Source organism: Prionailurus viverrinus, chromosome C1 (genome assembly GCF_022837055.1).
Source record: "Prionailurus viverrinus isolate Anna chromosome C1, UM_Priviv_1.0, whole genome shotgun sequence".
Classification (NCBI taxonomy): domain Eukaryota; kingdom Metazoa; phylum Chordata; class Mammalia; order Carnivora; family Felidae; genus Prionailurus; species Prionailurus viverrinus.
This window is the reverse complement of record NC_062568.1, coordinates 71,265,848-71,291,523: the sequence shown is the minus strand read 5'-3', so window position 1 is coordinate 71,291,523 and position 25,676 is coordinate 71,265,848. Positions and strand designations below refer to the sequence as shown.

The window sequence follows — 25,676 nt, the reverse complement described above, 5'->3', positions numbered from 1 at the left end:
CTTCTCTGGGAAGATTGCATGCCCTATCTTTTTGCAGAAAGGTAGAGACTCGTGACTAGTTTTGGCCTTTGTGCTGTAGCTATAGGTGATAATTTTAACTGTTGGTTTGAGACCCTCCATCATTGTGCCCCTTGCCATGGTGGTCATGATCTTGAGTTGAGTTGTAATTGTCACAAGATTGAGGCAGCCTGGGTGACTGTATCTTCACACGGAGGAAAACTTCCCTGTATGTTTACTCAGAACTGCAGTAAATTTGGGGGCACCTGGGTGGCTCAGTCAGTTAACTATCAGACTTCAGTTCAGGTCATGATCTCATGGTTTGTGAGTTCGAGTTCTGCATCAGGCTCTCTGCCGTCAGCACAGAGCCTACTTTGGATCCTCTGTCCTCATCTCTCTCCTCCCCATCCCTGCTTTAGTGCTCTCTCTGGCTCTCTCAAAATACATAGATAAACTTAAAAAAAAAATACTGTAGCAAATTTTGAATGCATAGGAAATTAACCCTTAATTTTGTTAAACCACTGTGGCATGCACAGCCTAAAGTGACTCCTGATGAGTCACACCCATGCATAATCCCTCGAGTGCAAGAATAATTTATTTTGTTTCTTACTAATAGAATACGCAAAGGTGAGGGGACAGTCAACCCCTTGATTAGGTTCTGCTATCTGGCAAAGGTGAGGGGACGGCATACCCTTGACTATGTTACACTGTAAATGACTCTGCCTTAACAGACTACAGGGGAGGGGCTCTTTCTGGCCTTGAGTATGAAAGCTGCTTTGGTATGAATGGCCCAAAAAACAATACTTTGGCGAGAGACTGTGTGAGGCCTCTAGGCCCTCAACATAGCCCCTAACCAACTCAGAGGAGAACAGCTCTGCCTACACTGTTAACAATCCTAGGAATTGAATTCTGCTAACAACGACATGAACTTGGAAGAGGAGCTCAACCTCTAAAATGGAATGCAGCCTGACCAACCTCTTGTTTGCAGGAAAAGACTCTGGTAAAGTGTTGATTTATTAAAACTTTTGCTTTATTAAGAGATCTCTATTTGCACTGTGAGATAATGTATGCTGTTTTGAGCCACTGAATGGTAGTAAATGGTAGCCAACAGTAGAAACCTGACATGGCCACTGAGACCTTTAGGATTGTCAGTCCCATCTGGTAGTGGAACCACTGGTAAAGTGGAAGCAATAAGGGTTGGTTACCTGAGAAATTAGTTGGATAACTGACTGAACAATCATAACTCAATAAGAGTCCAGAAGAATGGGCTGACAACGTTCGGAAGGGAAGTATGTTACTCTGTTAATCTCTCACTTACATTTTTGTCCATTGAGTGATGTAAAGAAAGCATATCTTTTGAATTTCAAGATGGCACAAAGTTTAGAGGGTTATCAAAAGCATTAGAATTCAGAAATAGGATCTTGGGAAATCTACAAAGGATAAATCTAGCAAGTATTAATTAAAATGAAATTAAAGGTAGGGTCTTTGTTACCAAGTCCAGCCCTGACCTTTGGTAACTGCAACTACTTGACTTGCATAACATGATATCAACTGTTGCTCCTTCCACCAAATGTGAGAGGAGCATGAGCTGAAGCACACATCTTTCATTCTGAAAATATTTGGCCACGCTTAACCTGGTGTCATCTTCCTCAGCATCAGCATCAGAAAACACAACTTAAGAACTGTCGTGACTTCTGTAGAGAAAAGATAACAGGCACAATCCCTACATATAGAAAATCCCACACCTAAGAAACTTATATGCACTCTAAAAACAGGACATAGATTTGAAATAGTTAAATACACGATCCCAAGACATTCAAGGAACGGAATCCTCTAATGCTTAGAAAAGGTTTGACTAAGGAATTGCAGAATGGAACCTAAAATGTGCCAAACTCAAAAGAAAATTACGTAATAAAAGCCTTTGTTTGTTTACGTGTGGGGTTGAACCCTAAATAAAACAACTGAGACAGCTCTAGTTCCTTCTAAATGGCAACACCCCAATACAAATGATAAAGTAAAATGTTCTCTCTACAGTTTGTAGAACTGTAGAACATCAATAAATACATTTAGTAAGTAATATCTGTCCTGTACATCTTGTCATTGAAGTTCATGAAAGAGCTTCTGGAAGTTCCTTGTATATAAATTAAGTAATTGGGAATAGTTCCTACTGTTCAGTAGAATATAAACACAGACCTGATTGAAAGCATGGTATGGTCTCATATAGTCTTGATTCTACCAGATAGATAGATAGATAGATAGATAGATAATGGATAGATAGGTGATAGATAGATAGATAGATAGATAATAGATTTTTTTTTACTGAAGGATTTTTAACACCTTATTGCAAAATACTAAAATGGCATCTTTTTCCCCCCTCCTTTGACATTTGACTGCTATAGGTACATTGAGTTTTAAACCAAGCATTCTGTTATCATTATAGAAACAAACCAAAGGGAGAAGTCCACTGTGAGTAATGCTGTTGCAGTTGAGATGGGCGGTGGGTATGTGGATTTCAGCATTTTCAGTGGAGCGGTGTCCAGTAAATATATGAGCCCTGTACCACCTCTGTATATTTTTCACAAAACAAGACAAAGTGAAACTGACAAGTGCAACTAACTCATTCCAAAGTTTCTCCCCTTTTAGTAGTCTCAATCGTGGGGAAGCATGCCTAAATCCTGAAACACATTTTCCCTGTTTTTCCTATTACGCAATGTAGTGAGACTGTTCTTTTTCTTCCTTTAATTGTTAGCATTACCATTTGTTGTTTGGCTTTGTGTGGTACTTAGTTTCAATGACAACAATTAGTAGTAGATGGGCTTTTGCTCCTCAATGCTGGGAATTGGATTTTTTTTTTTTTTTACAGGCACATCCTGTTTTCAGTAATTGGATGTACCACCAAGGAGTAAAACAAAAGATGAAACATCCTTCAAAGGAAGACAAACGGAATTAATATTCCAATTAGGTAATTACAATCTACCAGCCTAAAAAAACTCCAGTCCTTTCCTTTTTAATCGCAGATTATTGTGCAACATAGCTCTATTATACTTAAAGCCTACTTTCTTACACCATACACAAGAATGCTTTTTAAGTTTGAGTTAAAATAATTTCTTCTAATGTTTAGAGAGGCTAGTTCTGACTTCCTTGGAATTTTCTGGCAAAAGATGGCAAATGAACCAATTTCTCGCAATGTTCTTGGTACCTTCACCTAATTTAAGGATCAAATAATATGAATCATTCACATGACACATTGTAACATGTTAGATTTCTTTCACTGAAAACAATTGTGTAGGTAATATTAACAGAATGGACTCAGGAGTCAGACTGCCTTGGTTCAAATCCTGATAATGTTATTTGTCAGCTGCATGGCCCTGGGAAATTTCCTTAAACTTAGTATCTCAGGTTTTCTCCAATATACAATTGTAATAATTCCCACCTTATTGTATATAATAATAATAGTTAATACTTGTGAGCATTTAATATGCACCAAGCCCGTTTCTAAATACTTTACATATATTGAGTCTACACATGTATAAACCACCTGGAATAGTTTCTGGTAAAATCTGAACACTCAATAAATGCTAGAAATAGTAATGACTATTATTAGGATTAGTCACAGTCATAGTACTAGAAACAGATGTGGTAGAGTTCTTATCCATTTTTTTGAACCTCATGTTTGTTATAGATTTCAAATCCCGCTCCATACCAGAAGGACATTCCAAAACTCCTGCTTAGTACTAGTAAGAGTTGAGATACTATGTCATGAGTATTTATAAATGGTGGTGAAAACTTTCCATTCAATCCTTTATATTAAAAAACTGTCTTTAAAAAGCAATATGTACTGGTACAAAATAAGTTTCACCTAGATAAGTCCAAACTAACAATATGGAAAAACAAACAAACAAACAAGCAAAACGGAGTATAATACAAGTTCCCTACACTAACAGAGACTCATGGAATACTGAACAAGTGCTAATAACTTCCATTTTCTCTATTAAAAATGCTGAACATTAAACAAACAAAAAAAATTAACGGGAGGGGGTTTCTGGGTGGCTCAGTCAGCTAAGCGTTGGACTTTGGCTCAGGTCATGATCTCACAGTTGATGGGTTCCAGCCCTGCATCGGGCTCTGTGCTGACAGCTCAGAGCCTGGAGCCTGCTTCAGATTCTGTGTCTCCCTCTCTCTCTGCCCCCTCCCCTGCTCATGATTTGTCTCTCTCTGTCTCTCAAAAATAAACATTAAAAAAAATTTTAAATACTGTTTTTATGGTGAAGCGTGGTGCTTTTTGTAGGAGTAAAAAACAAAAAGTTCGAGTTCTCCTTTCTCTTGTGTACACCACAATTCCTCTGTGTTTGGCCCCCAAATGCCCCACACCTCTCAAGTGGAGATAAAGTGAGAAGAACATCTCGCATGCAGACACCCTTACGTATGCTTACCTGCCCTCTTGTGCTCGCACGCATGCTCTCCCCCGTGCCCTCATTCTTGAGAGAGAGAAAATGTAAAGCAGTAAAGTTATGATTCCAAACACCAACCTCAATTTGAAACTGTTGAAGGATATTAGTAATTACAAATAGCCATGTATTTTAAAGATAATGTCAACATTTTGTTGTTCTTGGGTATTTTAAAGTGTCGAGTAAGAACACACACCGTGGTAAAAATTAAATCAAGCAGCCAAGTGTAGTATAAAGTAAAAGGGCCACGTCCCCATTCCACTCCTCTAAAGAAATCATTGTTCATAGATTGCTTTATGTTCTTGCAGGTTTCTATGATTTGTTTTTTAAGCTTGATAACATATTAGGACTATCCTTTCATGACAGTATTGATAGATTTCTTTTACTAAATATTGGAATGCTCCTCACCCATTGGGACACAAGACAAAATCTGGAGTATACATTAGATGAGGTGATCAAGGAAGCAGTGGAAGCTATGTGAACAGACTCTTGAATAAATGTGCTGCTGTGCCATACCAGGGAATGGAGTTATCCTTACGACATGTAGGCTTTGTTCCCTGTCGCTACTATTTCAAGAAACTAAATGGACTTTTGCCAGGTAAAGGCTGTGTAATTCTTCGAGTGCTTTGGTTATAAAGAGTTCTAAAAGTGCAACAGATGCACATTTAAAATGCTAATAAAGGGGAGCCTGGGTGGCTCAGTCGGTCAAGCGTCCGACTTCAGCTCAGGTCTCGCGGTCCGTGAGTTCGAGCCCTGCATCGGGCTCTGGGCTGATGGCTCAAGAGCCTGGAGCCTGCTTCCGATTCTGTGTCTCCCTCTCTCTCTGCCCCTCCCCTGTTCATGCTGTGTCTCTCTCTGTCTCAAAAATAAATAAATGTTAAAAAAAATTTTTTTTTAAATAAAAAAAAATGCTAATAAATATTTCCAAATTGTCTTCCAATGTGGTTTGCCATGCTTTGACACAAAGACTGTGTTTCTATCCTCCCAAACAACCTATCAACCCTGCAGACATTTAAAACATGTTTTAAATGTTTCTTTTTTTTTTTTTAATTTTTTTTTTTCAACGTTTTATTTATTTTTGGGACAGAGAGAGACAGAGCATGAACAGGGGAGGGGCAGAGAGAGAGGGAGACACAGAATCTGAAACAGGCTCCAGGCTCTGAGCCATCAGCCCAGAGCCTGACGTGGGGCTCGAACTCACGGACCGCGAGATCGTGACCTGGCTGAAGTCGGACGCTTAACCGACTGCGCCACCCAGGCGCCCCCAAATGTTTCTTAATCTTACTGGGAAAAACTGGTATTTCTACTTCCGTTTCCTCAGGTACTGGTGGGTTTGCAAACTTTATGGATTTTTGCATTTTCTTATCATTACTTTTTCATTTAACTATGTTTTTGCATATGTAGTATTGGTGTTTTCCCAAGGGACATGCAAGAGCACTTTGTGTAATAAATTAGATAGAGGTTGAAAGTAATTTCCCCCAGTTTTAATAGCTTTTTAAAAAATGTTTTATTTATATTTGAGAGAGAGAGAGCAGGAAAGGGGCAGCGAGAGGGGGAGACAGAGAATCCAAAGCAGGTTCAAAGCTTTCAGTGCAGAGTCCGACATGGGGCTTGAACCCATGAACCATGAGATCATGACCTGAGCCAAAATCAAGAGTCAGATGCTTAATCCACTGAGCCACTCAGGCAGCACCAAAGTAATTTACCTAGTTTAATGTTGGTCTTCCATTTCAACTTTGCTTATTTTGCTTATTAATTTTTTTGAAGATTTATATAGTTAAAAATTATTTTCCTTATCTATTTATCATTAGGTACCTACACTGTGCCAGACTGTGTTCTAGGAGCCAGAAATATAAAAAGATTAGAAATGTTTACAATCTGTTGAAACGCGATACACAAACATTGTATAAATGTGTTGTACAAAGGATAAGCAGGAGATAGAATCAAAAAGTGTTGGGGGATATGGGTCTGCTCATTTACATAAAGGAGTTGAGGAAGGCCTCTCTGAGAGGGTGACATTTAATCAGACACCAGAAGGAAGTGCAGGATAGGTCTCCAATCAGAGAAACAGCGAGTGAGGTCGAATAGTGCTGAATGTGTGTGAAGAATGGCAGAGGCCAAAGGCTTAGTAGATGATCAAAGGGAGAGAGAAACAAATGAGGTGAGAGAGGAGGCAGGTATAAAACCAGGTAGAATATCATAGGCGATGATGTGAAAAGCCATTGGGAGATTTTGAACACTGTGTCTGATTTAATGTTAAAGAATCATTCTACCTGCACTACAGAGAAAAGATTATAGAGGTTGAGAAAAAAGGCTGAACAGAGTATTTGTGAGAATATTGCAAGAGATCAAGTAAGAGATAAAGCTTCAGGGCATTTTACTATGCTTATGAGTTACTTTCTTAAAGAGCAAAAACACAAAATTTACATATAGTTTCTTCTTAAAGTGAAGTTGAAATTTTTGTATGTTAATTAGCTATTTTATCACATGCAATCTATCTTATTTTTATTTATTTTTGGATTGAGATCTAATTGACATAAAACATGGTGTGAGTTTAAGGAGTAAAACATGTTGATTTGATATATTTACATATTGCAATACGATGACCGATGTAGCATTCTACAGGTCACACAATTATCGTTTCTTTTTTGTGGTGACAACATTGAAGACTGAGTCTCTTTTCAACTTTAAGCATATAATACAATATTGTTGACTATAATCACTACGCTGTGCATTAGATCTTGAGAACTTATTCTTCTAATTGCAAATTTATACTCTGGTACATCTCCACAGTTACCCCACCCACCCCTCATGCCTCTACTCCCTGGTAACCACCACTCGATTATAAGTTTCTATGACATTAGCTTTTATAGTCCCACATTTAAGTGATAACATACAGTATTTGTCTGTGTTTAATTTGTCTCGCTTAGCATAATCTCCTCAAAGTCCATCCATGTTATCACAAAGGGCAAGATTCTTTCTTTCTTATGGCTAAATAATATTTCATGACATATTCTTTATGCATTCACCCATTGACAGACACTTGGATTGTTTCCATACTATGCCTATTGTGAACAATGCTACAAGAAACATGAGAGTGCAGATACCTCTTCTGCAGACTTTTTTTTTTTTAAGAGAAAGAGAGCATTGTGAGTGGGGAACAGGGGCAGAGAGAGAGAGAGAGAGAGAGAGAGAGAGAGAATCTTAAGCAGGCTCCAGACTCACAGCAGAGCCCAACATGGAGCTTGATCCCATGACCCTGGGATCATGACCTGAGCTGAAATAACGAGTCAGACGCTCAACAAACTGGGCCACCCAAGAACGCCCAGCCATCTTTTTGATATCTTGTTTTCTTTTATTTTTAAGTTTATTTATTTATTTTGAGAGGGGGAAGGGGCAGAGAGAGAGGAAGAGAGAGAGAATCCAAAGCAGGTTCCACACTGACAGTGCACACTGACACTGATGCGGGACTTGAACTCACAAACCACAAGATCATGACCTCAGTAGAAATCAAGAGTCAGACAGTTAATCTACTTAGCCACTCAGGCACTCCTTGATATCCTGTTTTCATTATACCCAGAAGTGAGATCTCTGGATTATATTGTTCTATTTTTAATTTTTTGAGGAGTGTCCATAGAGTTTTTCATAATAGCTGAACCCATTTACATTCCCACCAATAGTGCACAAGGGTTCCCTTTTCTCCACAATCTCACCAACATTTTGTCTTCTTGATGATAGCTATTTTGACAGGCATGAGGTGATATCTTATTGTGTTTTCGATTTGCATTTCCTTGGTGATTAGTAATATTAAACATCTTTTCATGTACCTGTTGGCCATTTGGATGTCTTCTTCAGAAAAATGTCCATTTGGTTCCTTTGCCATTTTTAACTGGATTATTTGGCGGTTTTTAGTTATTGAGTTGTATGAGCTCTTTATGTGTTTTGAATATTAATCCCTTATCCAATATGATTGGCAAATATGTTCTTCTACTCTGTAAGAATGATTAATTTTGTTATAATGTCCATATTATACAAAACCATCTATAGATTCAATGCAATCCCTATCAAAATTCCAGTCGCATTTTTCACAGAAATAGAAAATGCAATCTTAGCATTTGAACCACAAAAGACTCCAAATAGCTATAGCAGTCCTGAGAAATAAGAATGAGGAATCACATTTCCTGATTTAAAGCTATACTACAAAGCTATATAGTTAAAACAGTATGATACTGGCATAAAAATAGACAGACCTATGGAACAGAAATAAACCCCCACATGAAAAGTCACTGGTACTTGACAAGAGAGACAAGAACATCCAATGGGGAAAGGATAATGTCCTCAACAAATGGTGATTGGAAAAGTGGATAACCACATGCACAAAAATGAAATTGAACACTTATCTTGCACACTCACAAAAATTAACTCAAAATGGATTGAAGATTCAAACATAAAACCTGATTCCATAAAATTCCTATAAGAAAACATAGGAATGAACTTCCTTGACATTGGTCTTGACAATGGGTTTTTGGATACAACACCAAAAACACAAGAAATAAAAGCAAAAATCAACAAGGAAAACTATGTCAAGCTAAAAATTTGCACAGCAAAACAAATAATGAAATGTGTAATTTATTTTAGAGTAAAGGCTAAAATAGGGTTTCTGCTTTTTTCCTGACATTGGCCTATATTTTTTCAAGGACTATTTGGGTTGAATGTTTTGATTTTTTTTTTTTTTACTTTTTTTTAATGTTTATTAATTTTTTTTTTGAGAGAAAGACAGAGACAGAGTATGAGTAGGGAGGGGCAGAGAGAGGGAGACACAGAATCTGAAGCAGGCTCCAGGATCTGAGCTGTTAACACAGAGACCGACACAGGGCTCGAACTCACGAACCGTGAGATCATGACCTGAGCCGAAGTCAGATGCTTAACCAACTGAGCCACCCAGGCGTCCCTGGGTTGAATGTTTTACATTTAGAAACTCACCAAGAATTTTTTTGTAAGTAATAAATTAGAGATCCAGCTTTAAGGGTTTTTTTTTTCCCCCTGAAAATGATCTAATTCTAACAACTTTTTATTTAAAAATTTATCTGTCCTAGACCTGATTCTTACAGGTGTTTGAATGTATTTCTGGACCATGAATTCATTGATCTTCTTGATCTTTGATCTTTGTGCCAGTACAATGCAATTCTAGTTATTGCTGCTTTTTAAGGTATTTAATATGTTTTAAGATTCAGTAAAGAGAGTAAAATCATTCTATGACAAAACTAGCTACAATTCTTCTGTTAAGCTATTTATAATTAACTTTCTCTACCATCTTTAAAAGGTAGATAAGCAGAAAATAAGAAGAGCCAGAAACAATTATGTTTTTAAAATGTTACTTGCAGAGGCTCCTAGGTGGCTCAGTCAGTTAAGCGTCTGACTTTGGCTCAGGTCATGACCTTCTAGTTCATGGGTTCAAGCTTCATGTCAGGCTCTGTGCTGACAGCTCAGAGCCTGAAGCCTGCTTCGGATTCTGTGTCTCCTTCTCTCTCTGCCCCTCTTTCCCCACTCTCTGTCTCTCCATCTCAAAAATAAACATTAAAAAAAATTTTTTAAAGCATCAAACAGTTCAGTCACTGGTATCATTTGAAACATAGATTTTAATTTTGATGAAGTTCAATTTATTTTTTTCTTTTGCTATTCATATTTTGTTGTCATAAACAAGAATCGATTGCCAAATCTAAAATAGTACAGAATTACCTTACATTTCTACTAAGACCTTTATAGATATGTCTCTAGTATTCAGGTCTTTAAAAAAATTTTAGTTACGTTTTGTATATGGTATGATAGTATTTAGGTCTTTGAAAAATTTTTAGGTACTTTTTGGATATGGTGTGATAAAGGTGCAATTTCATTCTTTTGCAGGTGGATATCCAGTTTCCCATTCCATTTGTTGAAACACAACTGCTTCCCCATTCAATGGTCTTGGTATCCTTGACAAAAATCAGTTGACCATAAATACATGGATTTATTTTCGGACTCTCAAGTCTATATGACTATTCTTATGGGAGTATCGCAATGTCTTGTTTACCGTGTTGCTTTGTAGTCATTTCTGAGATTGGGAAGTGTGAGTCTTCCATAGTTTTGCTTCTTTTTTGAAGGTCATTTCGCCTATTCTGAGTTCCTTGCAACTCCATATGAATTTTGTTTCTTACTTTCAAATTCTTTTTTTACCTAATTACCCTGGCTAGAACCTCTAGTACAGTGCTGAAGAGAAGTGATGAGAATGAACATCATTCCCTTTTTATTGATTTAGGAGGAAAACATCCACTCGTTCACTGTTTTTTTAACTAACCTTTTATCAGGTTAAGGAAGGTCCCTTCTCTTCTTAGTTTGTTGAATGTTTTTATCATGAAAGAGCATTGGATTTTGTCAAATGCTTTCTCTGCATTTTGGTGGTTTTTTTTTTCTTCTTTTTTTTTGCATGGTGTGTCTAGTAAGATCAACGTGTTTTTTTTACTTTTCTGATATGGTATATTACTTTTTTTAATGTTTTTATTTGATATTTTTGAGAGAGAGAGACAGAGCATAAATGGGGGAGGAGCAGAGAGAGAGGGAGATACAGAATCTACGAAGCAGGCTCCTGGCTCTGAGCTGTCAGCACAGAGCCCAACATAGGGCTCTAACCTATGAACCATGAGATCATAACCTCAGCAGAAGTCAGCCGCTCAACAGACTGAGCCACCCAGGCACCCCTGATATGATATATTATTACATTCATAGATTTTCAGATGTTAAACCAAGTTTGCATTCTTGAGATAAAACCCACTTGGTCGTGGTGTATAATTCTTTTTATATGTTGCTGAATAGGTTGGCCGGTATTCTGTTGAAGATTTTTGCATCCATATTCATAAAAGATGTTGGTCTGTAGTTTTCTATCCTTGTGAAATATTTGTCTTGTTTTGGTATCAGGTTAATCCTGGCTCCAGAGAAAGAGATGGGAAGTGTACTCTCCTGTTCTATTTTTTTGGACAACTTGTGAAAAATTGAAATTAATGTTTCTCTGAATGCTCAGTGGAATTTACCTGTGAAGCCATTTTGGCCTGGAGTTTTCTGTGTGGTAAATTTTTTGGTTTTGACATCTATCTCTTTTAGGTGGTATAAATATCCTCAAGTTTTCTATTTCCTTTAGATTCAGCTTCAGTGGCTCGTGGGTTTTTGGAAATTGGGCCAGTTCCTCTGATATATCAAATTTATTAGTGTACAATTGTCAGTCCTATATCTTATAATCAATTTTCTGTATGAGGTCATTAGTAATGTTCCTACTTTGACTTATGGTTCTAGTAATCTGAGTTTTTCTTGGTCAATCTAGTTCAAGGTTTGCCAATGTTTTAATCTTTAACAATAAGAACAACAACAACAAAAATGGATTTAGTTTTGTTGATGTTCTCTAATTTTCTTTTAATTGTATTAATTTCCATACTAATCTTTATTATTCCCTTCCTCCCGCACGCTCTAGGTTTATTCTTCCAGTGCTTTAGGGTGAAAGATTAGATCAATATTGATTCTTTAAAAAAAAAAAGTTTTTAATGTTTATTTATTTTTGAGAGAGAGAGATAGAGCATGAACCAGGGAGGGTCAGAGAGAAAGGAAGACACAGGATCTGAAGCAGGCTCCGGGCTCTGAGCTGTCAGCACAGAGCCCAACGTGAGGCTAAAACCCATGAACCATGAGATCATGACCTCAAACCTCCCATTGTGAAGTCTCTGATGTTACTCTTCAAGGTCACAGCCTTCAGTATGCTTACACAGGCCCTCTGATGACAGTGTATTTGGCAGGACTCTTGGATTGTCTCTTTCCCTGACCACATTCTGGTATTAAAGCCCCACTAAATGCTGGCTCATTGTTCTGTTGTTTTCCGTAGTGCCCTAGGGCACAAATTCCTTCCAGACTATTCTTATCAAATTTGGGGAACTTGAAGTTATCTTCCTAGGGTCAAAGATTTGTTCTGATCCCTAGAGAGCTCTTTCAGACATCTATTGTCCCATTTCTCTCCAGTAAACTGTCCTACACTTTAGCCCATATATCCATAAATCTACTCCTCTCTTATCAATTGTTTCTCACCAAAATGCCCATCATTTTTTGAGAGTGCCCTTAGGCCTAACTTCTTCAGTCTTGCACATAAAGTCAAGTTCCTTTAGAGAGGAATTTGGAGTTCACTGTTCGGTGGCTTGCTTGACCCACCCAAGCAAAATCTGTAAGCCGTGGCTTTGGAGCTGGTAGCAGATGTTAGTGGAGAGCTTCTCTTTAAGTGACATCTTACTTCAGGAGCTGAACACTCAATGGATGAGAAGGGGCCAGCATCTTTGGTTTGCCTCTCTTGCTCTTGGCATGGAACGCCACCTAGTGGGCCAGTATAAGGGCGACTGGGGTCTCCAGTATTTTCAGCAGCACCATGCCCAAGGTAGAGCCTCTGTCCCATGAGTGGGGGCTAAACAGATGAAGAGAGCCCCCAACTCTCAGCCACACTCACCCGTAACTTCGCCTCAGCAAATCTAGCTGGGAGCAAGATTAGAAACGCTGATGTTCTGTACCCTTAGGACAGATAGACCTTCAATTGGTTGCTGGAGGGAGGAGACAGGTCTCCTTCTCATCTAGTGTGAAATGGAGGTTTATGTCTTCTTGAACTAGGAGGAGGGAGAGATGAAGGGCATGGGTCTTTGTTCAAATACCACACATTCTCACAGTTCTTACTGAGTTATAGTAGATTTTCTTGATTAAATGTTTCTTCATTTGCTGTATGTCCTTAGGACCATTCCCTGAAACTTTAAATGGTTATTTTTATTTATAATTTTCCCCAGTTTTACTGGATTGCAGAGCTCCTCATACAGTCGTGCCAGAAGCAAAACTCCCAATTTGCTTGTTTTTTAACTGCAAAAATATAAATAGATTCTATTCTATATAAATAGAATCATATGGATGTACTCTTGTTATGTCTGGTTCTTTCCCTCAATATTATGCCTCTGAGATACCACTATGTTGTTGCAAGTAGAGGTAGTTTCTTCTCTTTTGCTGCAGGTAATGTTATGATAGGAAAAGACAAGATTCAGTATGCAGAAAGGGAGAGGCTAGGGCTTGAAGGTCCCTGGGTGGGGAAAAACACAGTATTTGAAAACATTTCTTCTGGGGAATGTCTGACCTCGAGCAAACTCCCTCAGGAGCAAAGTTCCTCTTAAGAATGTAACAGAAACCACCTACTCCCCTTTAGGAATTTGACAAAAGACCTGACGAAAAATCAACAGACCATAAAAGTTATGACCCACAAGGAATGGTATGGCCATAGACCACCCCTCATACCAAGGAAACGAGCCAATCAAAAAGGGTGACTAGGCATTTAGAGTTACCTAGCCAATAAGGGTAGAACCTGAGAGGAAACAAGGGAGTAGGAACAAGTGGGAAGGCGTTCACTTTCAAATGCCCCCTCTCAGTAAACAACGCTTTCATACTATTTTTACTTTCTCATCTTCTGCTGTAATGAACTTTTGCCTGCGGCTCGTTTTAGTCTGTGTCCACCTCTTCATTCTTCAAAGCGGTGAGACAACAGATCCCGGGTATTGAGGTAAAAAATCCTGCAACAATATTTCATGGTATGAATATACCATAATTAGTCATTATCCTCTTGAATGTTACTGGTCTTCAGCTATTATAAATAAACCTCCTCTGACAATTTTTCAGACATTTGTTGGATGGACATAAACAAGTGTTTGTTCTTAGCCTTAACCCTAGAAACCCAATTCATTGGTCATAGAATATATGTATGTTTGCCTTTAGTAGCATTTGTCCATTTCTTGAAATTATTTTCCCAATATGCACTCCCATCAACAATAAATGAGGGTTTCAATTGTTCCATAGTCTGGCTAACCTTTGGCGTTGCTTGACCCTTTTAATTTCAGCCCTTTTGGTAGTGCTATGGCGGTATCTCATTCTGTAATTTGTAATTTGTCTTTCTATGATAACTAATGATGTCAAGTATCTTTTCATATGTCGGCCAAATTAACAGTTTCTTTTAGATGCTGGTGGAAGTTGTTTGCCCATTAAAAAAAAAAAAAAATGGTTGTCTTTCCAAGTACAGTAACTATATTATCTTTTCAACTTCTCCTTGCACTGACAGTGGTCACCTGTGGCAGGCAAGCTAAATTTAACACAAGAACCATGTTCGTTCGTTTGCTTTTTAATCTTACTGGCAAAGTACAATCTTGGAAGACACTGCCTCAAAATAAGAGCAGAGAAAGCAGTCCACAAGTGAAGACACCTTTGGATCTCCTCATACCTATTCAATCTTCTAGTCATACACTGTCGAATGCTAACCACAAAACAGACATATTGTGATTATCTGTAAACATTAGAGGATATAGCATCGAGCTGTATTGCCTCCACCAGGACTCCGAGCCGTAAACTCGTAAGTACATTAGAAGCCGACACTCAGCAGACTTTGCTGAATTGCTGGCAGAATCAACATCTGATCGATATGCGTGTTCACCAGCCAAGCTGACTAGTACATCTGTTCTGTGAAGAAACATACATTCTGCCTCTAGTACAATCAGTGTAATTAAAAATTAACATGCATTAATTGTTAGAGCTGATGTAAACAGCTGATGTTCCACTTAGCACTGTCTTCTGTACATATCATTAGGCAAAGCCAAATATTGTTAAGTAAACAGGCAGCGCTTACAAAAAGGAGAGAAATGGAAAACTAATTCCAACTAAATAAACTGACACTGTATCATAAGTCAAATTAAAACGATTAACCAGAGCCAGATTAAGGCTCTGGATCTTCAGAGGAAAACAATTATAAAAGTCACATTTCATTATTTGAATCTTATTTTGGCAACTGTGTTTAGGCTCAGTCTGAAATAGAGTCGGGGCGTGCGTGACACATTAGGATTTCAGAAGACATAAAGAACTCTAGGAAAAGTATGATTCGGGATTGATTTATGGCTTAAACATTCCACGAGAATGCATCATTCACAGCCACTCCAGTAACCAGCATTCTCCGGGGAGACCCAAATCTGATGCTTAATGTTAAAAAGAGTCTATTTTCTTCCGCATGCACCTGCCTAACTGCCATGGCTGTCAGTGGGAGTTACAGGCACAGACTCAGAAGAGAATATACACCTCACGAGTTAAGTGCTGTCTGACTTTTTTTTTTTTTAATGTCATGGCAAAATGATTTCTCCATCTTGATTCAAAACCAGAAAAAAAAAAAAAGTCTCCAACAAGCCAATCTGTCCAGTGAGGTACATTCCCAGGTCAGAGAGCAGTTGTGTCTTTACAGATTGCCCGGGGCATTCAGCTGTTGGGCCCCAGGCGCTTCCTCCTCTGCGGAGGCTGTTCCTGCCAGGGGCTAGCCTGTCACTCTCAAATCTGATTTCAAAATGGTGTGACTCTGAATTTTGAGAGTGATTTCGTAGGTTATTTCCTCATGAAGTAGCACTGAGTTAAAAACAACAACAACAACAACAACAACAAAAAACTCCCAGTAAATGTTCTCAAAAGGAAATAAAAAACACACAGTGCCAGAGTCCAAAGGAGAGACCGATTCATCAAGAAATCACGGGGAGAGGAGGGGCGGCGGGGGGGGGGGGGGGGGGGGGCGGGGACAATGCTCAAATACTCGGGGTCAACCCTCTTTTATTTTTGTCATCATGGCAACGTCATTAGAAAGAGAATAAAGGTATAAAAACTCCCTTAGCATGTAGCGTGAGGCTTCTGTTGTAACTACATGGTTATGTGTTTGAGAGAGTGTCTATTTTGTTTATTCATAATTGTATTAAATTTGCCTGCAAATGAATTAGTTCATATATTAAAGAAAGATATAAAAATGTTGAATCTACTCATAACAAACAACATTAGATGTGTCAAGGATCACAGGAATCAAAATGGAGCCTATAAAAGTTAAATAAGCTACATAAATTTAGGTCATGAATATAAAAGCTGGCTTGTGAACTTCTAAGTTTTTCTGTTTGCTGTTCCAAACCACCATCAATTTGCACGCTTTACACATAAAATTTTTAGGTTGGTGGTAATAGGATAACTGTTCTTGAGAATTTAAAGTAAATATCGAAAAGACATCATCCTCATTATTATAAAAATGTCTGATATTTACAAACATACTAAGCCTTTAACATTAAATATCAATTTACTATCTGAAAACAGTTTGTGAAAATTTTAAATACACTTTCTCTTTTTAAAATAAAAAAATTAAAATTATTGCATAAACTATTTAAGTGAAATAATTTGAAAAATGATGTGATAATTAAAAGTTAACATATCCAAAAAGAAAAGTTAACATGCATGTATTATTAAGAAAGAAGTAACCTATGCTTCCCACAAACACTATATTAAATGTTAAAATTTCTTTTTTTTTTTTTTTTTTCCAAATTGCTCACAAAATCAAGGGCACCACCTGGGTGGCTCAGTCAGTTAAGGGTCTGACGTCTGTTCAGGTCATGAGCTCACTGTTGGTGGGTTTGAACCCCACCTCAGGCTCTGTGCTGACAGCTCAGAGCCTGAAGCCTGTTTCAGATTCTGTGTCTCCCTCTCTCTCTGCCCCTCCCCTGCATGAGCTCTGTCTCTCTCTCTCCAAAATTAATAAATGTTTAAAAAAATTACCCAGAAAGTTTTAATGATCTTATGACATCTCAAATGCATGACTATCTTCAAGCACTAACTTAGTTTGTATAATTAAGATAAATTTGTTTTTTACCTTGAAAACTTCTTTTTAAAATATCTTTCATTTCATTTTATTTTCTTGGTATCACACACATACCTAATTCAATCAATTCTGGAAAGTTCTACTGAATTTTATTACCCTATATTTGCACAGTGACTAGATAAGACTTTGCTAAAATTAAAAACTAAAAAAAGTATGCATCTCTTTTGTTAAAAATTGAAAATAGTAAAGGCATCTTCTTCATTTTCAAATAAAGGCAGGATGAACAAAATATGTTGATCGTGAAAAGAATAAGGATACCTATTTTCTACAGCATTTTATGATGATCTCATATAATATATAATGATTCTTAAATCTTCAGTGTATGCATAAACACACATTTTTCCCAAAGAAGCAAGTGTGAATTTGTGTTATATTAAATCTCTTACATAAATCCCTTACTTTCATAAATGTAGTAGCAACCAAATAAATGTCATACAAAGGAAGGAAGAATATAAAATATAGAATGTGTACTCACTTATGGTTATTAAAGCTTCATTAATAGATAGTTCTTACTTAGTGTCTCTAGGAATATAATAAACATATTTAGGATTGGTTTATCTCCTAATCATTATTATCTTTTGTTATTTTGTCTTGTAAAACCTCATCCATTTTCTTTTTTTGTTATGGGGTCAGGTCAAAGTCTTTGCTTTTCATATTTGATTATGCTTTCAGGTAGTGGAATTTTCAGTAAATGATATGCATAATTAACAGTAAGAAGTACATTTGTACTCAAATTCTCTATTTACCCCCCAATCTACTGATAATTTTGCCAATGGGATTTACGAATACAATAAAGAAACTGATATTCACTTTTTCTGTGTGCAATATAACAATATCCACTGTCAATATCATAGCTAATCCTATCACCTTTTCATTTATGTCTTAAAAAACTAAAACTCAGGGGCACTTAGGTGGTCAGTCGGTTAAGTGCCAACTCTTGATCTCACAGGTCATGATCTCACAGTTCCATGAATTAGAACACTGCTTCAGGCTCTGCACTGATCGCATTGAGCCTGCTTGGGATTCTGTCTCTCATCTCTCTCTGCCCCTCCCTCGCTAGTGTGTTCTCACCCCCCCATAATAAATAAGTAAATTTTAAAATAAGATAAAATAAGGGGCATCTTGGTGGCCACAGTTTATGGGTTCTAGCCCCATGTTGGGTTCTGTGCTGATAGCTAAAAGCCTGGAGCCTGCTTCAGATTCTGTGTCTCCCTCTCTCTCTCTGCCCCTCCCCAACTCATGTTCTCTGTCTCTCTCTCTCAAAAATAAACATTAAAAAAATAGGGGCGCCTGGGTGGCGCAGTCGGTTAAGCGTCCGACTTCAGTCAGGTCACGATCTCGCGGTCCGTGAGTTTGAGCCCCGCGTCAGGCTCTGGGCTGATGGCTCGGAGCCTGGAGCCTGTTTCCGATTCTGTGTCTCCCTCTCTCTCTGCCCCTTCCCCGTTCATCCTCTCTCTCTGTCCCAAAAATAAATAAAAATCGTTGAAAAAAAAATTTTTTTTTAAATAAATAAATAAATAAAATAAGATAAAATAAAACTCATAAGTATCTATGATTCCTATTATCAGCAGTTTGTTATTAATAATTGCTTTTCCTTGCTGTAGGATACTTTAAATATTCAGTTCTCTTCATTCCTTTGTCCAAACTACAAATAGGATGCTACAGAACTGCAATACAAGTATGACAATATATTTTCAAGCTACCCATAAGGTGACAGATCATCCCTCCTGGGTTCCCTTTGGGTTGTCTATTATTTAGGAATGGTAGGACTACATGGTGGGTCCATCAGGAAGACATGAAATGCTTCAGGAGACATATGCACAGGAAGGTGGAAGAGATTGAGGGTAATGTTTTTGTTTTAGCATTTTGAATTGTATGAGTCAAGAACTAGAACTCAGATAGCACTATTCCTACCAAAGGCAAAGAATCTTTTTAGTACTGATACAGGGACTCTCTCTCAAGGTCTGTAAAGAGCAAAGGATCTTGACTCAACTGCCATTCTAGTTCAAAATCTCACAAACACTTTCATCCAAGTTGACCAAACAAGAGAGCAGAGTGCCAGGGATGTGTGTAGTCAGAAGCACTATCTGAAAACAGGGAAGTTGAAGTTGAAATTCAACCCTTGGCCTTCTCTCACTCTATAACAAAATTACTGAGCTCATCTCAAAAGAGAAAAGCAATTAGGTAAATCCACCTTGGCCTTTGTATCTGCCCCAAAGTCCTGTGGTGTTTCCTTAGTTTGTTTTCTATCTAATGCTCTACATTGCATGGACCATGGTGTCTATTTCAGATTTCCTTCATCAAGCCCCTAACCATCCCCTTTGCTCTCAGGGGAGACTCTACTCTTAACTCACAGAACACAAAGAAGCCAGAAAGTGAAGATTGTCTTAAGACCCTGCCATGAAACCTACAAAATTACCTGCATCTTTATCCCTTTTTCCATCCACTTTGTGTGAAAATAGAAGGGGGGCACCTGGTGGCTCAGTTGGTTAAGCATAGGGTGGAGCCTGCTTGGTATTTTCTCTCTCTCTGTCCCTCTCTCTCTGCCCCTCTCCTAACCTCTCTCAAAATAAATAAATAAACTTAAAATAAATTTTAAAAAAAGGGGGGGGGGAACCTGGGTGGTTCAGTCGGTTGAGCGTCCGACTTCAGCTCAGGTCATGATCTTACTGTAAGTGAGTTGAAGCCCCACATGGGGCTCTGTGCTGACAGCTCAGAGCCTGGAGCCTGCTTCAGATTCTGTGTCTCCCTCTCTCTCTCTCTCTCTCTCTCTCTGTCCCTCCCCCACTCACACTCTGGCCTTCTCTATCAAAATAAACATTTGAAAAAAAAGAAAATAGAAGAGATCTCCTTTTTCTCAGGCTACCTACCTGCTGGACTACATTCTACCCTTTATGACTTCTCACAGTACTCACTCTACCCATTCTACCCTCACTCTTTTGTAGCCATACTTCTGAAAAATTCCATTTGCATAATAATGTCTAGAGTTTTCATCCCATTGATTCCCCACAGTCAGTTTGCATTTTCAGAGGAGAAAATGTTTTATTAAAAAAGATTAAGTGCACAAAAAGAGATTTCTTGAGGGAGGCCTGCAGAGGAGAAAGGGAAGGGAGTACAAGAAGGTGAGGACAGCTTTCAGACTGTGATGCCCATATGAGCCCTTGAAAGAGAGAGCATTCAGGGATGCGGGTTCATTAGGAAGAGTCTCAGACTTTTGCATAACTGTAGGATGGTGTCAACCTGGCAAATGAGGACACCTCAAACCAAAGTTACCCATTTAAGGAATGCCAGGTCTCTCAAGACTGGACCTACATTATATCCTCTCTGCTCAGTCATTGGCTGTGAGCAGCCAATGGGAATTACAGCCTCTGCTGAAATGGTGGTAAATCCAGAAGGACAATGCCTGGAGCCATCATTCAGTTCTGTTCCTGAAGCAGAATACTAAAGTGGGACATTTTCTTGACAACACACTCAGCCTCCTGTAATTTACCAACAGTCATACCCCACCATTTAAATCATTCTCATCCAAGCTTCCAATGGACAAAACCAATGAACTCTTTCTAGTCCTTAATTTTCTTGTCCTTTCTGCTGCATTTGACACTGTTGACCACTCCTTCCTTGAAGTTCTCTTCTCTGGACTTCTGTGACCCTGGACTGAGAATTTTTCTCTTAAACCTCTTTTTTGTGAGGTTCCTCCTCTGAGAATTACAATTGAAACTCACTTCCCATGTTTCCAAAATTGGCAAATGTCACTGTTATGTACTAGGTTTGATAAAATAAATGACAAATTATAAAAATTAGTTTAGGCAACCATAACAATATGTCATAAAGTAGATGATTTAAACAAAGTTTTTTTTTTTTTTTTTTTTACATATCTGGAGGCTTCAAAGTCCCAGATCAAAGTGTTGGCCAGTTGAGTTCCTGGTGATGGCTCTTTTCCTGGTTTGTAGATAGCCGCCTTCTCTCTGAATCCTCACATGGCTTTTTTTTTTTTCTTTTGTGCAAGCATGGAGAGAGAGAGCTTTTGTGAACCTTCCTCTTTTTTAAATTTTTTTTTTAATGTTTATTTATATTTGAGAGAGAGAGAGAACGCACAAGCAGGGGAGGGGCAGAAAGAGAGACAGAGACAGAATATGAAACAGGATTCAGGCTCCTAGTTGTCAGCACAGAGCCCTACATGGAGCATGAACCCACGAGCCATGAATTCATGACCTGAACCAAAGTTGGACGCTTAACCCCCTGAGCCACCAGGCACCCTCGTCCTTTCTTCTTACAAGGACAACAGTTCTATACAGATTAGTGCCCCGTGCTTATGACCCCATTTAATTAGTTTAACCTCAGTTACCTCCATAAAGTCCCTATGTCAGAATACAGTCATATTGGGGGTAAGGGCATCAACATATGAAGTTTAGGGGAACACAATTCAGTCTAAAAAAATTAGCACTGTCTTTGATTTTATGTCTTGCTTTCTTACCATCCAGACTTTGTCAGTACAGTACCTGCCATTCTACCTCTTAAACATCTTGAATCTATTTATTCTTCATCATCATGGGCTTTCTGAAAGTATAAGCCACTTCCCTTCTTACTTGGATTATTAACATAGCCTCTTTCATTGGTTTCTTTGTCATGAGTTTATTGTCATTGCAAATTGGGCGATCTTGCTCCAATTTAAATCTGACGAATATCACTATCTTCTTAAATGCTTTTCAAGATCTTTGAGATACAGTTCATACTGTTTAATATTGCATTGAAAACTCTATTGCCTGGCCCCTGCTTATCCCTTCAGCCTCACCTTAGCCATGCCCCATTAGACTCTGCATTCAAGTCAAACAAAACTTGTTTTAGTTGTTCCCTTATACAATTCTTCTTCAGGTCTGTCTGGATATATTTTCCTCTAATTCCAAACTTGACCAAATCTCATCCATTTTTCAGAGGCCATCTGGGAAACCTCCCTCAAAGCTGTGAGTCCAGATTTGGCATTTGTTTTACATGGTCTGTGAACACTGTATTCTATTACAATTGTATTGCAACTGTCCAATTTGTCCAACATGTCCAACTCCTTTGCTAGTTATGGAAACATGAAGATTGGAATTACATCTGTTCTGTGCATGGTAACAACACTTAAGACATGTTAGATAGTCACTAAATATTCTCAGTAGCCATTTTCACAACATGATCTTGGAGTTACTGTCTTATCCTTCACCACACTCTACCCTCAATTAACTGCAAAGCCTTGAGTTAATCTCTTCAGCCCTCAGCTTCTTCATTTCAGGGTGTGCTCTCCATGTGAGTGTTGACCTTCAGGTGACCATCTTTCAGAAGATTGTTGAATTCCACTTGATTAAATGACTGGTAAGTTCCTCTCCGGCTTTAAAATATGTTTTTGCTTGGCTAGACAGTCTTGAGTTAAAGTAGATGATAAATGTACAGAGTAACATCATTCAATTATATGAAACACTTTTTAAATTATAATTTCCTTTTAATATAGTCTTCTTTTATTTTTTTTTTAATTTTTTTTCAACGTTTATTTATTTTTGGGACAGAGAGAGACAGAGCATGAACGGGGGAGGGGCAGAGAGAGAGGGAGACACAGAATCGGAAACAGGCTCCAGGCTCCGAGCCATCAGCCCAGAGCCTGACGCGGGGCTCGAACTCACGGACCACGAGATCGTGACCTGGCTGAAGTCGGACGCTTAACCGACTGCGCCACCCAGGCGCCCCTAGTCTTCTTTTATTAACCTAATAATTGGTAATTTCCACCCCCCCAGTTTCAGTTCCATGTTGACTTCATATGGACACAGTGTGTGCCTGAATCTTCAGCCTCAGTTCTCAACTATTCTTAAAGCTAGCCAGCTTACCAACTAACCAATATTCTAGAGGTCTGCCTGTGACACCTTCTTCAGTTTTCTCATCTGTAATATGGGGATAGCAATAATACCTATCAAAGTTTCTTTGTAGAGAATTAAGTGAGTTAATTTTCTTAAGGTGGTTGGCACACATTAAACTTTACATTATGCCATTAATTATTATTATGGTAAGGGAATCAGACCCTTTTCCACTTATCCTGATTTGACCCTTGGATTAATCATCCATCCTCACAAGTACCATGACCTTTCAACAGATTCCTTTGTCTCCAGGCCTTTAAAATTTCTCTGGTTTGTGAGATACCACAAACCTTTAATTTTTGCTTAATAACAACTTTGGGCTTCCTTTTTGTCTTTGAGTAAGCAATGTTTTTGTTACCAAAACAAAATGAAACAAAGCAAAAACACACCCTAATTATTTTTCCTTTTTGTTTCTAGGTTTTGTCCCCTGTCAATTCCTCCTTGTACCTCACTGTCCTTCTGCTTCTGTCACCTGAGTATGAAGAATCCTATAGCTTAAGTAATAGATGATGAGTATTTTACTGGAACTGGCATTATGTTCTTGCATCCACATTGCAATGGCCATGGCCTCAGACCAGTTGAGCTCTCTCAAGCCCATTATAACTTTAAGGGAGAGTGTGTTTTATTGTGATAAATATTTATTAATAATTACATGAGAAGTCTAGGACTCCTAGGGACAGAATATAAACCTTCCTACTGAAAAGCTCCCTACCATCAGGGAGAAGCTTCAGAAAGTTCACTTTTTCTGAGATAAAGACTCTAGTACCTACATTTCAAAGGAGAAAGACGGGAGGCTTATTTTATATCCTACCTAGTTTGCAGAATTGGAAGAATTTAGCAGAGAAGACCAGATATATTCAATACTCCCTCCTATTCTCACCTCCGCCTGTCCTTACTCCCATTGCCGCCCCAGGCAATATGGCATGAAAAGGCTCAGCAAGAAATATTCATTTGTAAAAGAAAAACAAATCATTATAGCAACACTCACTGGTCATTCTGTAGCAAATGTGCAATGCTCAGATTTTGTATTTTCCTGAAATAACATGCACATTTTAGGCATGAAATTATGATTGTTTGACTGTGAAATGCTGCACCCAAACACCATGTGGCTTTTAGCAGCATATCATCATATCAAGAACTATTTTTACCCTTTGGCGATTTTTCCTGCCTTGGCTCTGAGAGCTAGTCCATACGGTATTTGTATGTGGCATCAGTGGCAAAGATTTTTTAGAAGAGTAGATTTCTTATGTAGTACCATGTACCAATGATAGCACAGAATCTAAAGTAGAAATGAAAATAACCTGCTTTCAGGTTCAACTGGCAAGAAATAAAGTCATAGTGAATATGAAAGAGGGAGAAACAAAGATGAACAAGGACTTGAAGCCTACTGCTCTGTTCTTATTTCTCTTAAAAATTGCTGTACATGTCTACTAAGTGTTAGAATATCAGAAAAAGTATAGTATATTTAAAATGTATGTTCTATATTTCTTCCCCAGTGATTTTGAATACTAGTGGCAGTGAACTTTGTCCAGCATCCGTTTGATAAAAGCAGACAGAAATCCTTAGAACCTCAGCGTATTTGCTGCCTTTCAGAAGCCTGGGCAGAAGAAAAGAGCAACTTCTTAAAAGATTTAAGCACATATTGGTCCCCTTCCAGGACGCAGACATGAAGCCATATAAGAAATATTTTGAAAAGACAACCAAAATTAGCCAAACTCTTTAAACTTCCAAAATGCTTGGAGCAAAAGTCTGTTTTAGTTTAATCCAAATTAGTTTGCAGACTTAACTAGAAAGAGAAGCTATAGGAAAATATGAGTTGGCTTAACGTTTGTGTCTTGTCTATGACTACAAAGTGGGCTTTTGTCTCTTGAAGAGACAGATCCGGTTATGGGGGTTTCCAAACACATGATGACATAAAGGTATGGTGATACTGAGCCTGGACTCTAAGATCCAAAAACTCAATTTTCTTTGAGCATAAAACAAAACTATGCTAATTCATATAACATTTCTTTCTACCAACCCATCCATTCTAAGGAAATAACAGTGTTAGAAACAGTCATTAAATCAGCATTATTTTATACTCACCCAATATACATCACTGCTTGGCAAGCAGATGTTTCCATAGCTGCTGATATCACTTGTCAAGGTTCTCTATTGTTAATCTTATTATCTTCTTCTCATAGTTCCTTTTGTAGTCACTTCTTTAAGGAGTTTCCCAGCACTATTCCTTTATAATAAAATGTTCCAGAGTTTCTATATTTAAACTGAAACTCAACTTGTCCATGCAACCTAACTTGTTGCATATGTATTGCAAAGAAATTCCATTTTGTCAGTTGATTTATTGTTGTATCAGAAGGAATAAACTCTTGAACCCCAGGGGAGAAAAATTATGCTGTTCCATTCTACTCATGACATTTCAACATAGGCCAAAAAATAACTGGGATTATTTTCTCAAGTGAAGAAACTGAAATACATTTAAAAAAAGAAAAAGAAAAAGAAAAAGAAGAAGAAGGTAAACATTTTGTCAAAATCAATGTTTCATAAACCTTTAATTGTAAGAATTTCTCCTTCTCCTGACAGTGCTTAAGCTTC

The 25,676-nt window shown here is 38.0% G+C and overlaps 1 long non-coding RNA gene across 1 annotated transcript in view; it reads right to left on the bottom strand.

Annotated features, from left to right (window-relative positions):
• LOC125173517 (uncharacterized) overlaps nt 1–25,282 on the bottom strand; it is a 31,065-nt gene extending 5,783 nt beyond the window's left edge. Inside the window, exon 1 of the long non-coding RNA XR_007155061.1 lies at nt 25,170–25,282. This is a non-coding gene — a long non-coding RNA (uncharacterized LOC125173517). The remainder of the gene's footprint in view (nt 1–25,169) is intronic.
• Between the last annotated feature and the right edge of the window lie 394 nt (nt 25,283–25,676).